This window comes from Ovis aries, chromosome 10 (assembly GCF_016772045.2).
Source record: "Ovis aries strain OAR_USU_Benz2616 breed Rambouillet chromosome 10, ARS-UI_Ramb_v3.0, whole genome shotgun sequence".
Classification (NCBI taxonomy): Eukaryota; Metazoa; Chordata; class Mammalia; order Artiodactyla; family Bovidae; genus Ovis; species Ovis aries.
In genome coordinates, this window is record NC_056063.1 from 36,568,684 (window position 1) to 36,581,657 (window position 12,974).

The following is a 12,974-nucleotide window of genomic DNA, read 5'->3' on the forward strand; positions in this document are numbered from 1 at the left end:
TAACTTAAAAAGGCTCTCACTGCAGTTTTGTGAGTGGCTGAGTTCCACGCAGTGGAGGTTGGTACCAGAGGAGCACCAGGCATTCATGAGAAAGGGCAGCAGGTTGCCAGAGTCCTCTCCAGGAGAGTCTGGTGTTCTCTAATTGAGTGTCAACCAAAGGCTGCTGGTTTTTGAAGGTTCTGTTCTTGTTTTCCTGGCATTAGTATGGCCTGGAGAGAAGGGGACAAGTGGGCCAGAACAGCTTGTCAGGGAGCATGATCGTCATGTGTGTGCCAGCGGACACAGATGGTGATGGTGGTAATTCCTCTAGTGACTGAACTGTCAGGTGGCTCCGTGGTTATGGTTTCCAGGAGAAATAGTTCAGTAATGCTCTGTTTTGAAGGCAATAGTTGTTCCTCTCAGGCTTTGTTTGGTAAATTGGGTATTGTATCAAAAAAAAGATTGAGATATTAGTTTGTACAAATATTGGGAGGAGAAAAAGCATGTAATATGTAATATGAAGAAACTTCTCTTCGGTCTTTTGTGTTGTTAATTCCTATTCAAGGGTTATGCCCTGATTAAGGCTGCTGGCTCCCTTTCACTGCACCCTGTTTTCACTTGTTTGCTTCCGTTATTGTGGTCTTTTGGTTAACATTTATTACTGTTCAATTGGATGGATTCTGGGGATTTTTTAAATTACTTATAGTCATTGTTTGCTTTTCTGGGTCGCCTTTGAGATGGTGTTTTGAAATGTTTATAGATTATATAGTAAACTTAAGTGTATAGTGATAATACTTCATTCCTGCATTTTGGCTTCTGTAAGTCTTCTGACTAGGTGCTTTATGGTGAAGACAGATTAACGTGGGCAGAGTATGAAGAGTGGGTGTGGTGCCACCATCTGGGAACCTGCAAACAGCAGTTTTCTGTTTTGAGATTTCTTTGCTCCTAACGTCAGAGCTGCTGAAAAGTTGGGAGATAAATGCAGTTGGAGAGGATCAAAAATTTTTTCTAGTTTACAGTATAGTGCCATTTCAGGTAAAAATCAGCATGTTACAGTTGTGTGTATATTGTCCTAACTTCTAATGAAGGTCAAATAAATATAATCAAGTTGAGTTAGATGTTTAACTTTTTTAATATATATAGCGAATATGTAGTATTTGAAATACAAATATGTTTTAATACATTTTATTGAATTATGGTTCAATTTCTTGCCTTTATACTTATTAGTGTAGAAAGACAATTGGTTTTTAAGACCAATTAATTAGGTGTTTGAACTATTTCAGTTTTTCATAAAATTTTCCCAGGGCCCTTTATCTTGAATATTTCCTCAGTTTCCCTTGCTCCTCATCACCATCTTTACGGGGCTCCCTCTGGAGGCTGGCCTTGTTTGCTCCCACCCGAGCTGTCGGAACAGCCGCAGCAGCCCCTTGGTGCTCCAGGGCTCTGCTGGATCCATGTGTTCCTCTTGGCATGTGCTCGGCAAGGTTAAGCATTAAGTGAACCCTGGACAGTTCATCATGACCGTTAACTACAGTTCTCTTCTAGTTTGTCCTTTACTAGTTCTTTTCTTTTGGACAGTGTGTGAGCGCACGTACACAGCATGGGTGCTAGTGCCACAGTGCATTTTGCTTTTTTTCTTTAAATGAATTTTATCACATCATGATGTAGGTATTAAAAATGCTAATTTAATGTAGACATTTTATTGCTGTCATGATACTTGGATATATGCTGCTACTACATTTTTTTAATAAATGAATTTTAAAAAAACGTATAGGGTCCACAAATGAATTGTAAAGGATCACGTTATTGTTAGATGTGGATAAAGCCTAGGTATTCACTAGAAGTGGCTGGTGATTCTGAATCATTGGTTCTGAAGAAAGTCTACTAGCTCCATATGAAAAGGGTTTGCTTTATTTAAGGCCAAGGAGCCAGTGTTGGGTGGACACAAGGTGTTCATATTTTTGAGAAACTTCAACTCTTGCGGTTCGAGTACAGCACAGGAGGTAAAGTGCAGTGCAGGGATGGCTGGTGCATACCAGCATGGTTGAGGTTGGTCATATCTGCATGAATTGGGAAGCAGAAGAAGGGAGAATTCAAGAGAGCATGTGTGAATACACAATAGGTCTTGGAGTCTTGTTATCAGAAAAGAGTGTACCTTGTGCTGGGCTTATTAGAGTGTTTGCTCATGTGAAATAATCACCTGCTATGCACAGTTCAGTGGCAGTGCTGGGGACACTTGGTGATTTGGTACAGTACATGTGAAACCTGTTCAGAATTGTTACAGGGAGTTTGGAGAAGATAAGTGGAAATAAGATAAACTAGTTGGGAAGGATATACATACTATGAATGAGAAGGGAATGTTTTTGTTCAGGGCAGGAGAGTTACTTCATGAGTGTGTCCAAAGTTTGGGGAGGTAGAGATGTCCCAGTATTGTCTCCAAGGTGAGCTGCATCTTGTTTCGGGAGCAGGTGGTATCAATGAGGACTCGGTATGAACAAAAGTGTATGAAGTGAGAAGTTAGCCAAAGTGAGACTGGAAAACTAGTCAGCTCTTACTCCATGATATCCACAAGGAGCATAGTGGCAAGAGAGTAACTCCTGAGATTTGTATCTCATAAAAGTTACCTGGATTGTGGAAGGACAAATTTGGTTAAACTCAGACTTGCAGGCCAGACAGCCTGTTGGGATCAGGAAAAGGATTGGAGAGTAAAAGTAGGAATCAAATCAAGATATATCAGTGAATTACAGAATGATCAGAACGTGATGGATAATTGAATGTTGGGGAGGTTATGTGGAAGAAAGGCAAGATTGACTGGTTTTGAACCCCAAATCTGGTATACCATTTTGGTGCCACTAACTTACAGGAACAGAGCAGTGAGGTCAGGATGGAGCTCTTCAAGTTCTTGTGACATCTAGAAAGGGTGCTGAGTATGGAAAATCATTCAGCTTAGGAAATGATCTTGGCTTGAGAATTCTGACAGTCATCAACAGTGAGCACCAATTGATAAAGTGTGAAGCAGATAGTTGACCAGTGCACATGTATATAGTTTAGGGGCTGATACACCCTTCACACATCTCTGTGGATGTTTAGGTTGAACTTGAAGGCTTCGGTGAACTGAGTCTTATACTGGAATACAGCTAAACCTTTAAGGCTCCATAGAATACTGCCATTGTATTCATTAGAAATTCACACTTAAATAACTTACTTAATTCATACTTGGTTAATGGCCAGCATTAGTGTGGAAACCAAAGGTGGAATAAGCCCTGTTTAGTGCAGGCTGTGTACTGTAGCAGCATTCAAGTCCTTGGAGACCTGGAAATTCTTCTTTGTCACACCATTGTGTATTAGAAAGCATTAACATCTGATAAAAATCAAGAGGCCTTCAAATACTATTGATGCATAAACTAATTCAGTGTATTTTGAGGTTTTTTAATAATATGCATCTAATACACAAACATGGAGATACAGATTGGTGCACAGTGAAACTTTCTTGCTACTGTCTACACATCACCCAGCTTCTCTGTCCAGGAGCAGCCATGGTTACAATTTCTTGTGCATCCATCTGGAAGGTTTTGTGCATTCACATACATGTTTGTTTACATTCTAAACACAATACATATGCAAGCACACTACACACTTCTATTAATCATCTCACAATATTCTATTTTCAGTGTTCTAAATGATCCCTCACTCTTATACTTACTGGTAGGTCATAGGTATGTGTACCAGATCTTTTGGGGACAGTGTTTCATTGATTCTTTTTTTTTTTCTCCCCATTATATGCTCTGTAGCATGTTGTTGGGTACACAGAATAGAGACTGTATGAATATGTCTGTAGGATAAAATTTCTACTAGGCCATTGGGCATGTGTGGTTTTGGGGTCGTCTTTTTTTTCTTTTGATTGTGCTGGGTCTTTGTTGCTACATGGACTTTTTTCTCTAGTTGTGGTGCTTGGGCTCCTCATTGTGGTGGCTTTTCTTGTTGAAGAGTATGGGCTCTATGGTGTGGGCTTCAGTAGACAACATAGGCTCAGTAGTTGTGGCACAGGGACTTAGTTGCTTCGTGGCATGTGGTATCTTCTGAGATCAGGGAATGAACCCATGTTTCCTGCATTGGCAGGCAGATTGTTTACCACTGAGCCATCAGGAAAGCCCAGGTATGTGTGTTTTTAAGATTGTTTTTCAGATACTGCCTTCCTTATTGTGGACAGTGGAAACTTAACATTACCCCCAGCAGTCGTTAGCTGAGGGCATAAACTCAGTAAATGTCAAATGTTGATAGGAAATAATGGCATCTTTGCAGGTGATGGTAAAAGTCTAGGAAGAGAAATTATATGATTGAACTAGGGAGAGCTAATGGGTCAGTGTATTAACAGTGGAGTGCTTGACTTGAAGTTCACCTCTTAAATAGCAAGAGTAGGAAGAACTGGGAATTCTTTATTCTAGAAGAATCCTCCCCCTCTTTGCTGTTGATATTAAAATTTCACTTTAAATTTAAAATCTGATAGTCACAGGTCACTTTCCCAGTATCCACTGTCATGATGAGTATTCTCTCCATGGTGTTCTGTTCCCTCATGCGTGGTGGTTATTATTGCAGGTGAGCAGTGTTCTTGAACATGTGGTATGGCCTTGCTGGTGCTGGGGCTGCAGCTGGGATCCACATCACTGGGGGCGGTGGAAGGGGGTGGGTTGTCCACTTAGCCAGGACAGCCTGGAGGTTTTCCTGAGGAGGGGTGGCAGCTCTTGAGCTGATTATGAATGACAGGAGGAGAAGAAGGCTTGGGAGGTTAGAGGTTGAAGGTGAGTCCTGTTCAAGCTGAGGGGTACCATTTACAGCAAGGAAGGGACTGTAGCTGGAACTGAGTGAACCGAGGGTTCTTACCCCTCTTTCCTCCCATTTTTATCTGACTGAAGCCCTCAACCGTCCCATTGAGTGAAATTTTAGCACCACAGATAGCTGTTTGTATATTGTATTTGTGCTTTATACATAAAATTTAAGATTTTTGCTGACCAACTAATTTTCTCCCTCTTGGGAGCAGTTCTGGCCTATTGAGAACACAAGTCTAGAGCCACGTGTATGGAGGCCATGAGACTCTTACTTGATGAAATGAGAAGCCAAAGAAAAGGCTTGGGCTGGGCCGGGCAGTGATGTGACCTGGTTTGTGGTTCAGAAAAGACATTACTTTGCTAACAAAGGTCCATCTAGTCAAAACTATGGTTTTTCCAGTACTCATGTATGGATGTGAGAGTTGAACTATAAAGAAAGCTGAGTGCTGAAGAGTTGATGCTTTTGAACTGTGGTGTTGAATGAAGAACACTCTTGAGAGTCTCTTGGACTGCAAGGGAATCTAACCAGTCCATCCTAAAGGAGATCAGTCCTGAATATTCATTGGAAGGACTGATGCTGAAACTGAAACTCCAATACTTTGGCCACCTGATGCAAAGAACTGACTCACTGGAATAGACTTTGATGCTGGGAAAGATTGAAGGCGAGAGGAGAAGGGGACAACAGGGGATGAGATGGTTGGATGGCATCACTGACTCGATGGACGTGAGTTTGAGTAAGCTCCAGGAGTTGGTGATGGACAGATAAGCCTGGCATGCTGCAGTCCATGGGGTCGCAAAGAGTTGGACATATCGAAGCAACTGAAATGAACTGACCTGAAAGGCTTGTAGCAGCTCATGAAGGACTTGACTGAAGGAGAGCCCAGGATGCAAGCAACAGGCAGACCAGTGACCAGTAAAGAGAAGGGAAGGGGAGCTGGGCTTGGTTCACACAGGCTTTCAATGACTCGGATGCAGTGGGCTCAGCTTTGATGGTCATGAAAGGTGTCTTGTCTACTCTTGAGGGGAGCTCATCTGTGGGCCTCAATGAAGTTTAGCCAGGAAATGACAGAGACAGTGGAGTCCGATTTTCATCCTTGAAGCCATTTAAATTTCCTATTTTTCAGTCACTTGGATGTAGCTAGATGATCCCACACACACAAATTTAGAATGTTCAAAACTCCAGACTTGTTTCAACTTTTTGTTTTGTCCCAGCAGGAACGTAACCCTATATCTTGTGCCTTTCGTTCCATACTGTTTTCTGGGGTGGGAAAGGGGGGATCTGTTTAAAAGCCTGCCTTTTCTTTTTTCGTTTTACCGCAGTAGCAGTGTTAATGCATTAGTATGTGAACAGTTTCAGTTGAGTGCTGTTTGGAGTAAAGTGGTTCTGGAGCAGTTTATTGAGGGACACTGTTTGAGTTGAGGCTCTAAAGGGGTTCTTGCTGCCCTGCCCACCTTGCTTTGTGAAATCAGTTAGCAGGCAGCTTTCCAGGCTCTCACTGGAGTTCCTGGAAGTCACAGTGAGATTTTTAAAATATGTCTTTGTAAGCCCTCATGGTGACCAAAAATGGGAAATACGATAGCATATATAGTTTAATAAGGTACTCAAGGGAGTGCCGAGGTGCCCACACATTTCTGTAGTTCCTGTGGTGCTTTGTGAAGGGTTGTGGGGTCCTTGGCCAAGTGGCGGGACATCAAGCAGCCCTCCTAGCATTTGCTGAGGTGAGCATGTTGTATGTTCAGATGTTGTGGAGACATAAAAAGTTTGAGAAGTGAGATTTATGATGGATGATTTTATGGTTTTTTTATGCTGTGTTTTTATGTTTTCTAGTCATCTAGTTTGGAGAGTTGTGAATTTCTCAAACTCCCCAATAATCAATACAATTTTGCACTTTAAAAAATTGTGACAGGATTTTTTTTAAAAACTCTCCCATTTTTTGACTTTTCAGTCCCCCCCATTTTTTTTTTCTTCAGAAGAAATGGTTGGAATCTTGTGCAGTGCTTATGAACAGAGCATTAAGACATTTAACCACCTCAGTGTATTGAGTTGGCCAAAAAGTTCATTTAGATTTTTTTCTGTAAGCTATTATGGAGAACCCCAACAGACATTTTTTTCGCCTGCTGAATTTTCAGGGAAATACTGTTTGGGACACACTAACTCAGAAACAGTTTCTGTGAGAGAGGCCTGGTAGCTGGCACCCAGAGTGAAAGAGCGTCTGAGAAGGTGAGCCTCTGGCCACCTCGCTGAGGTCGCTCAGCACCTATTTCCACCTTGGATTTAAGTAGATTTAAATAGATGATCAACTCTCAACAGTGCACATTAAACTTGTTTGATATTTTGGGGTTGCAAGAGAGTCGGACACAACTGAGCAACTAAAGAACGATGTCTCCTAAGTACAGCACTGTGATATTATTCATTGCATATGAATGCGTAGTGGGTTCTGCAAGAAATGCTTTTCCTAGTTTGTTCATTTACATGGTATCTTCAATGTAAGTTAGATGCTGTTTTTAAGTGGTTTGAAGTATATGTTGAAAAAACTTGACTGTTCATTCTATTTCCTTTTCATTATCTGTGAACATGGTTAATTTGTGAAGTAACTACTGTGGGATTCTGTGTGACAATAATGTATTTGGAATATTGAATTTTTAAAGTAAACAGTGGAGGCTGAACAAGTAATGTCATCTTGAGTAAAACACACAGTTTATCGTTGCTGTAGCTGAACTTGCTTTTAAAACTTAACCTGAGTATACAGCCACAGAGGCTGGTTTTCTTTGGCTTTTTGGGGGAGGGCACTTGAGAAGTACTATCACAACCCGATAATGCTGCTGGGCTTTTTCCCTTTAAAAAATTATTTTTTTGCTGTGCTGAGTCTTCACACGCTGTGCATGTGTTTGTCTTAGTTCCAAAGAGCAGGGGCTGTCCTCCAGTTGGAGTGCATGGGCTTCTCTTGTGGAGCACAGGCTCGGCGTGCGTAGGTTACAGTAGTTTTAGCTTGTGAGCTCAGGCGTGTGGTACAGGGGCTTAGCTGCCTTGAGGCATGTGGGTTTTCCCAGACCAGGGGTTGAACCGGTGTCCTCTGCATTGGCTGGCAGATTCTTAACCACAGGACCATCAGTGAAGTCCCTGGATTTTTTTTTGTTTAACTTTTGTTTTGAAGAGTTTTGCTTTCTCTGTTTCGGGTTTTGTTTGTTTCTTAACTTGAAATGCCTTTGTAGGAATTTGGGAACATAATTAAGTTTGACAATTTTCAGTGGTGTTTTTCAATTCCAAGGTCTTTTTTTCTCTTATGACAATTGCTTTTGCACATATGGCAGATACATTCAGAATGTTCTTCTGCAAATTAGTTACACATTTCATTTTTCATGGGGAAGACACCTAAGGGTGAAGTTGCTGAGTGTTGCGTATGAAACAGCCAAGCAGTTTTCCAGAGTTGCTTGGCCTTGTAGCCTGAGAGCAGTGATGATGCCTGCAGCTCTGTATCCGTTCCAGCATCAGTCCTGTTGGTTTTCACTGTTGAGACGCAGGTGCATTATGTTTCCCTAGTAACTTCTCATGGTGATTACCTTTTCAGATAGTTTTGGCCATTAAGGTACCTTTTTAGTGAAGCACATTTGCCTTTCTTTTACCATACTCTTAATTGCTGTTTATAACTAGATTGTGTAAGTTTCATTACTAGCTGGTATAAAACTCACTGATCTGTGTATATAACCTATGAGATTATATATATATATGTGTATATATATATATGTATATTTTTTTTTAAGTACAGATAGCTTTTAGAATTCTGAAAAGCCAGATGATGTTGGGAATTCAAATTGAATGTTTTTATTACATATTTTTGTATAATACCAGCTGAAAGATGAAACTTATTAGTTGAACTTGTGATATCTTTTGGCATGATAACATGGGTGGAAGATCCACGAGCCTGATAGAAAGTCAAAGCCTTAGATTTTTTAAGTTTTATTGCAAATTTTCAATCCAGAAGTCATGAAAATTAAAGTCATGTTGAGAAAATGTCTACCTTCTAATAAATTCAGTCAATTGAAGGTGTATTTTCTTGTATCATGTGTTCATCAGTTGAAATTGTATTACATCAAAAAGCAGGAAGAACTTGTAAATATGTATTGTTATGTTTTTAACAGATTCACTGCTTTTATGTTTTCTTGGAAAATAATGACATCTGAATTTTTGGTATACTGTTCTCTTAATCACAAACTATTTCTCTATAATCTTTGAAGACATATTCTTTCTTGCTTATAGAGAATGTATTAGGTAATAGAATGAGATTATTTCAGTAAAGAGTACAGTACATATTTTGTCTGTTGTAAGTTGCCTATGGTAGTGGCCTTTGGTTTATTGTTTTAGCAGCCATTATTGTGGTGTCTTTGCCATCAAGGCAGAGGATCATGTTTGGTTCTGCATAAGATCACAGAGGGTAACAATCAGGAGGATGTCCCCTTCTCCATAACTACAAACTTCAGAATTTCTCAAAAGGCATTTGCGAGCTTGCTAATAAAGAATGTGATTCCTTTATGGTTCAATACCACAGGAGTCTGCTCTAGAGGAGAACATTACCTTTGGGGGTGATTTCTGGCAAGGTATTTTTCACCATGAGCCATTATTAAAATCCTATTTCTTCAGTTTTTACAATTCATGTGTTGTAATTGGAAGAGCTTTGTAGAGTATTCCTCAACCTCCTTACTTGTTGAATTATGTAGTATTTATCTTCCATAGTTACTTCTTGCAATGTACTATTATTTCTATATAATTTATATAATAGACTATGTAATAATAATTGACTTGTATACTCAGCGGAAAATGAGAATGTGAGTACTCCATCTCATTGGTACATAGTTGACTGTTAAGAATATGTCTTCTGTATTTTTAATGTTTGTTTCTTTGAGAAAAGTCATCAGAAAAGTGCATGTAGTATTGGCTATTCACATTTCTGTGTGAAAAAATCTTACGGTGTGGTTGGAGTCTTTTTGGTTTTCACTGTTACCAGCCATTTCAGATGTACTGGCATGGAATGTAAAATCAAACATTAATTCTCACACAGCTCTTTTTTTTTTTTTTTTTAAGTAACTCTGCCAATGACTTAAAATATTTATGAGTGCTTTGTGCTGGTGAATGGGGGCTAGTCTTCGTTGCAGTACTCAGATTTCTCATCATGGTGGCTTCTCTCTTGAAGCACGTGGGCTCAGGATTTGTGGTACGAGAGCTTAGGTGCTCTGTGGCATATGGAATATTCCCGTACCAGGGATCAAACCTGTGTGCTTTGCATTTGCAGGCAGATTCCTATCCACTGTGAAGACCTTACAAAGTTCTGATTGAGCTTTTCATCCTAAAATTAAAAACAGACCACGTTTGTCACCTAGTTTTGGTATAGTTACAGCTTCAGATTTTAGTTAAAGAACTTTTTTTAGAGAATTTTTTCACAGTCCAGTGATTAGGAATTGGCACTTTGACTGACGGTCCTGGGTTTGTTGTTTGGTTGGGAAACTAATTTCCCACAAGCCTTGTGGCACTGCCAAAAAAATTATTTAAATGCAATTTTTGGTTTTCACATTTTTAATATTCCTCAGGATCAGAAAATATTAAAAGGATATGAAACTTCTGTATCTCCTCAGATTCTTAACTCCAAATTATGAGCATCACTGAATGGATGTGGGTAGCAGGACATCTGTAAGTGTCTTACTGGTTACAATCCAGTGCAGAGTAAATCTGGCCACATTTGGTATGAGACTACATCATTATTTTAGTTTTTTGTCTGTGCTGGGTCTTCGATGGTGTGTAGGCTTTCTCTAGTTGTGGAGTGGGGGCTATTCTCTGGTTGCCGTGGCTTCTCTAGTTGCAGAGTACCAGCTCTAAGGTGGGTGGGCTTCAGTAGTTGTGGCACGCAGGCTTAGTTGCCTCACGGCATGTGGGACTTCGAGACGAGGAATCGAACCTGTGTCCTTTGCATTGGCAGTGGATTCTTAACCACTGTACCACCAAGGAATCTCAGAGACTACTTCTTTACACAAAACTCTAGGGATTGTTTTTAAATATTGAATTAAAGGATTAAGGTAAACCACCCTTTTTAAGACTGGCAACTAGCAGTTTCTGAATTCTGGAGAGTACCTTTTAGTTTTCAGTATAGTTAGTGCTTTGCAAAATTTGTGGGTTCACTGAAGGTAATTAAAATCTTTAGTAGTCCGGGTATCATTGTGTCTGTAAGAAGTAATCCGGGTGTCCATTTTATTTCCATTTTTCTTCTCATCCTTGGTTTTACCAAAGATAATGTAAAACTAATGTAGAATGCTAGTTGCAGATGGAAATAATATAAAACCTAATTTTTGTTGATTTATGGCATGCTTTGCTTGAAAAAGTATTTAAAGTTTTTAAACTGGGACTATGGAGCCTGTTGGCTGTGAGTCTGTTTCACATGCAGCAGTTTCACATAATTTTTGCATGCTTTTGGCAGGGAGGGTGATACTTCATCCAATTTTCAGGTAATCTGAGACCTAAACGGGTTTGAAAAGTACCAGTTGAGGATAGTTACTTCTGGTATATTTGGGTCACTACTAGTAGTGAGCCTAAAACTAGTTATTTACTTCTCAATTATAATTGTGTACTACGGCACTAGTATTTCAGGGATGCTATTAAGACACATTTCATACGGATGAGGTAACAATAAACATAAACCTGTACCCCAGCAGAAAACCTGGAGTGCATGCTGTCTTGGTAGGTAAGAAGTCATCTGATGGAGCACAGCAGGTTTTATGTGCCCTGCTTTGGAGCAAGCCGAATAACGTTTTGTAGATAGAATAGGAATCGGGATCCTATGTAGGATTTTGTATTATAAGCGTCACGGGGCTGTGATGAGGAACCAGCAGTCCAGACAAGAGGACCTATCTATGGAAAATGAAAACAGGACACTACCATCTAGGATTTAAGTGTTTTCTCTGCTGCCGAAACACAAAATTGAGCAGAATTTTAAGTCAGTTGATTTTCTGTCAGGAAAGAAAGTACAGTCTTGACTGAATGGACATAATCAGATGAGGTAGAGATTTAAACGGCGTCTTGGTGGAACTTAATTACTGTCAAATGAGATAACATATATGATTTTTAATTTATCATTTAAACTTGTTTTTAAACGGCTAAATCTGATTTTATTGTAATCCTAGGAGAAAAGGAAACATGGATGAAGCTACTTGAAATTTGGCTTCCTGTGTGAGCCCAAAGTTGAGAACTGAGGAAAACTTGCCAGTTTCCTTTCAGGTCAGCCCTCACCTGCAGTCGCCACTCCTTTCATCTTCCCCATGCTAGGACTTGCTGAATGACCTGGTCCACGTGTTAGCATTAGAACAGGTTATGGGCAAGTTGAAACCCGTGCTTCTGTCTTTGTATGCGACTCGGAGGGTTGCTGCCCTTGTTTGTGGAAGATTTGAGGTTTTAGCTCCAATTTCCCCCACTGGTGATAATATACTGATTTGTCTTTAGGCAAGACTGGACAGGGAATAGAAATGCAATGAACAGGTCCTATTTACGCAGGAAAAAAGTCACTCCTGTTTTCTAGTGATTCTCAGCCTAAAACTTTAGTCTTGTGTCCCTTAGGAAAGCGTATAATCTTAAAAATGACTCAACATCGTAAAATCAGATTCAACCTGGGACATGCACTCCCATTTTTTCCCTTGGTGCTTTCTACCTTTTTAAGAGTATTTTAGAAACAGATTTTCTAATATTTTAAAAAATCATAAAGTTCTTTACAGTCATTCACACTATATGATCATTATTGACAACCATCATGAATGGTATATTGTCATCCTAATAGATCCCAAAAGTATTAAGGATATTTCTTCCCTCACCCCCACCCCAATCTGGTGATTTTAATCTGTTCTTGTTACAGTGGTCTTGGGGAACGGGAACCTGAGCCTTTCCTGAGTACTGCTTGTGAGAGGAGACCGATGACATCAGACCACTGGCTTAATAGGGTCCCAGGGGATCTGCACACAGTGAGTGAAAAGCACTGACTTTTGGGAAGTGTCACCTTTTCAAAGCATCTGAGGTCTCATGGACACACAATATGACAGCTGTTTATCAGGCTGCTATCTAGCCCTGGAATTACATTGGGTTGTTGTTCTCAAAGCTTCAAGTCAAAATCACTATCACCTGGAAACTTCCTGAAA

The 12,974-nt window shown here is 40.0% G+C and overlaps 1 protein-coding gene across 10 annotated transcripts in view; it reads left to right on the top strand.

The window, feature by feature from the left end:
• PSPC1 (paraspeckle component 1) overlaps positions 1-12,974 on the top strand; it is a 92,701-nt gene that overhangs the window by 60,211 nt on the left and 19,516 nt on the right. For all 10 annotated transcript variants that reach the window (XR_009595264.1, XR_009595265.1, XR_009595266.1 and 7 more), the window contains exons 7-8: positions 11,973-12,066; positions 12,695-12,800. The gene's annotated coding sequence lies outside the window, so the exon portion shown is untranslated. The remainder of the gene's footprint in view (positions 1-11,972; positions 12,067-12,694; positions 12,801-12,974) is intronic.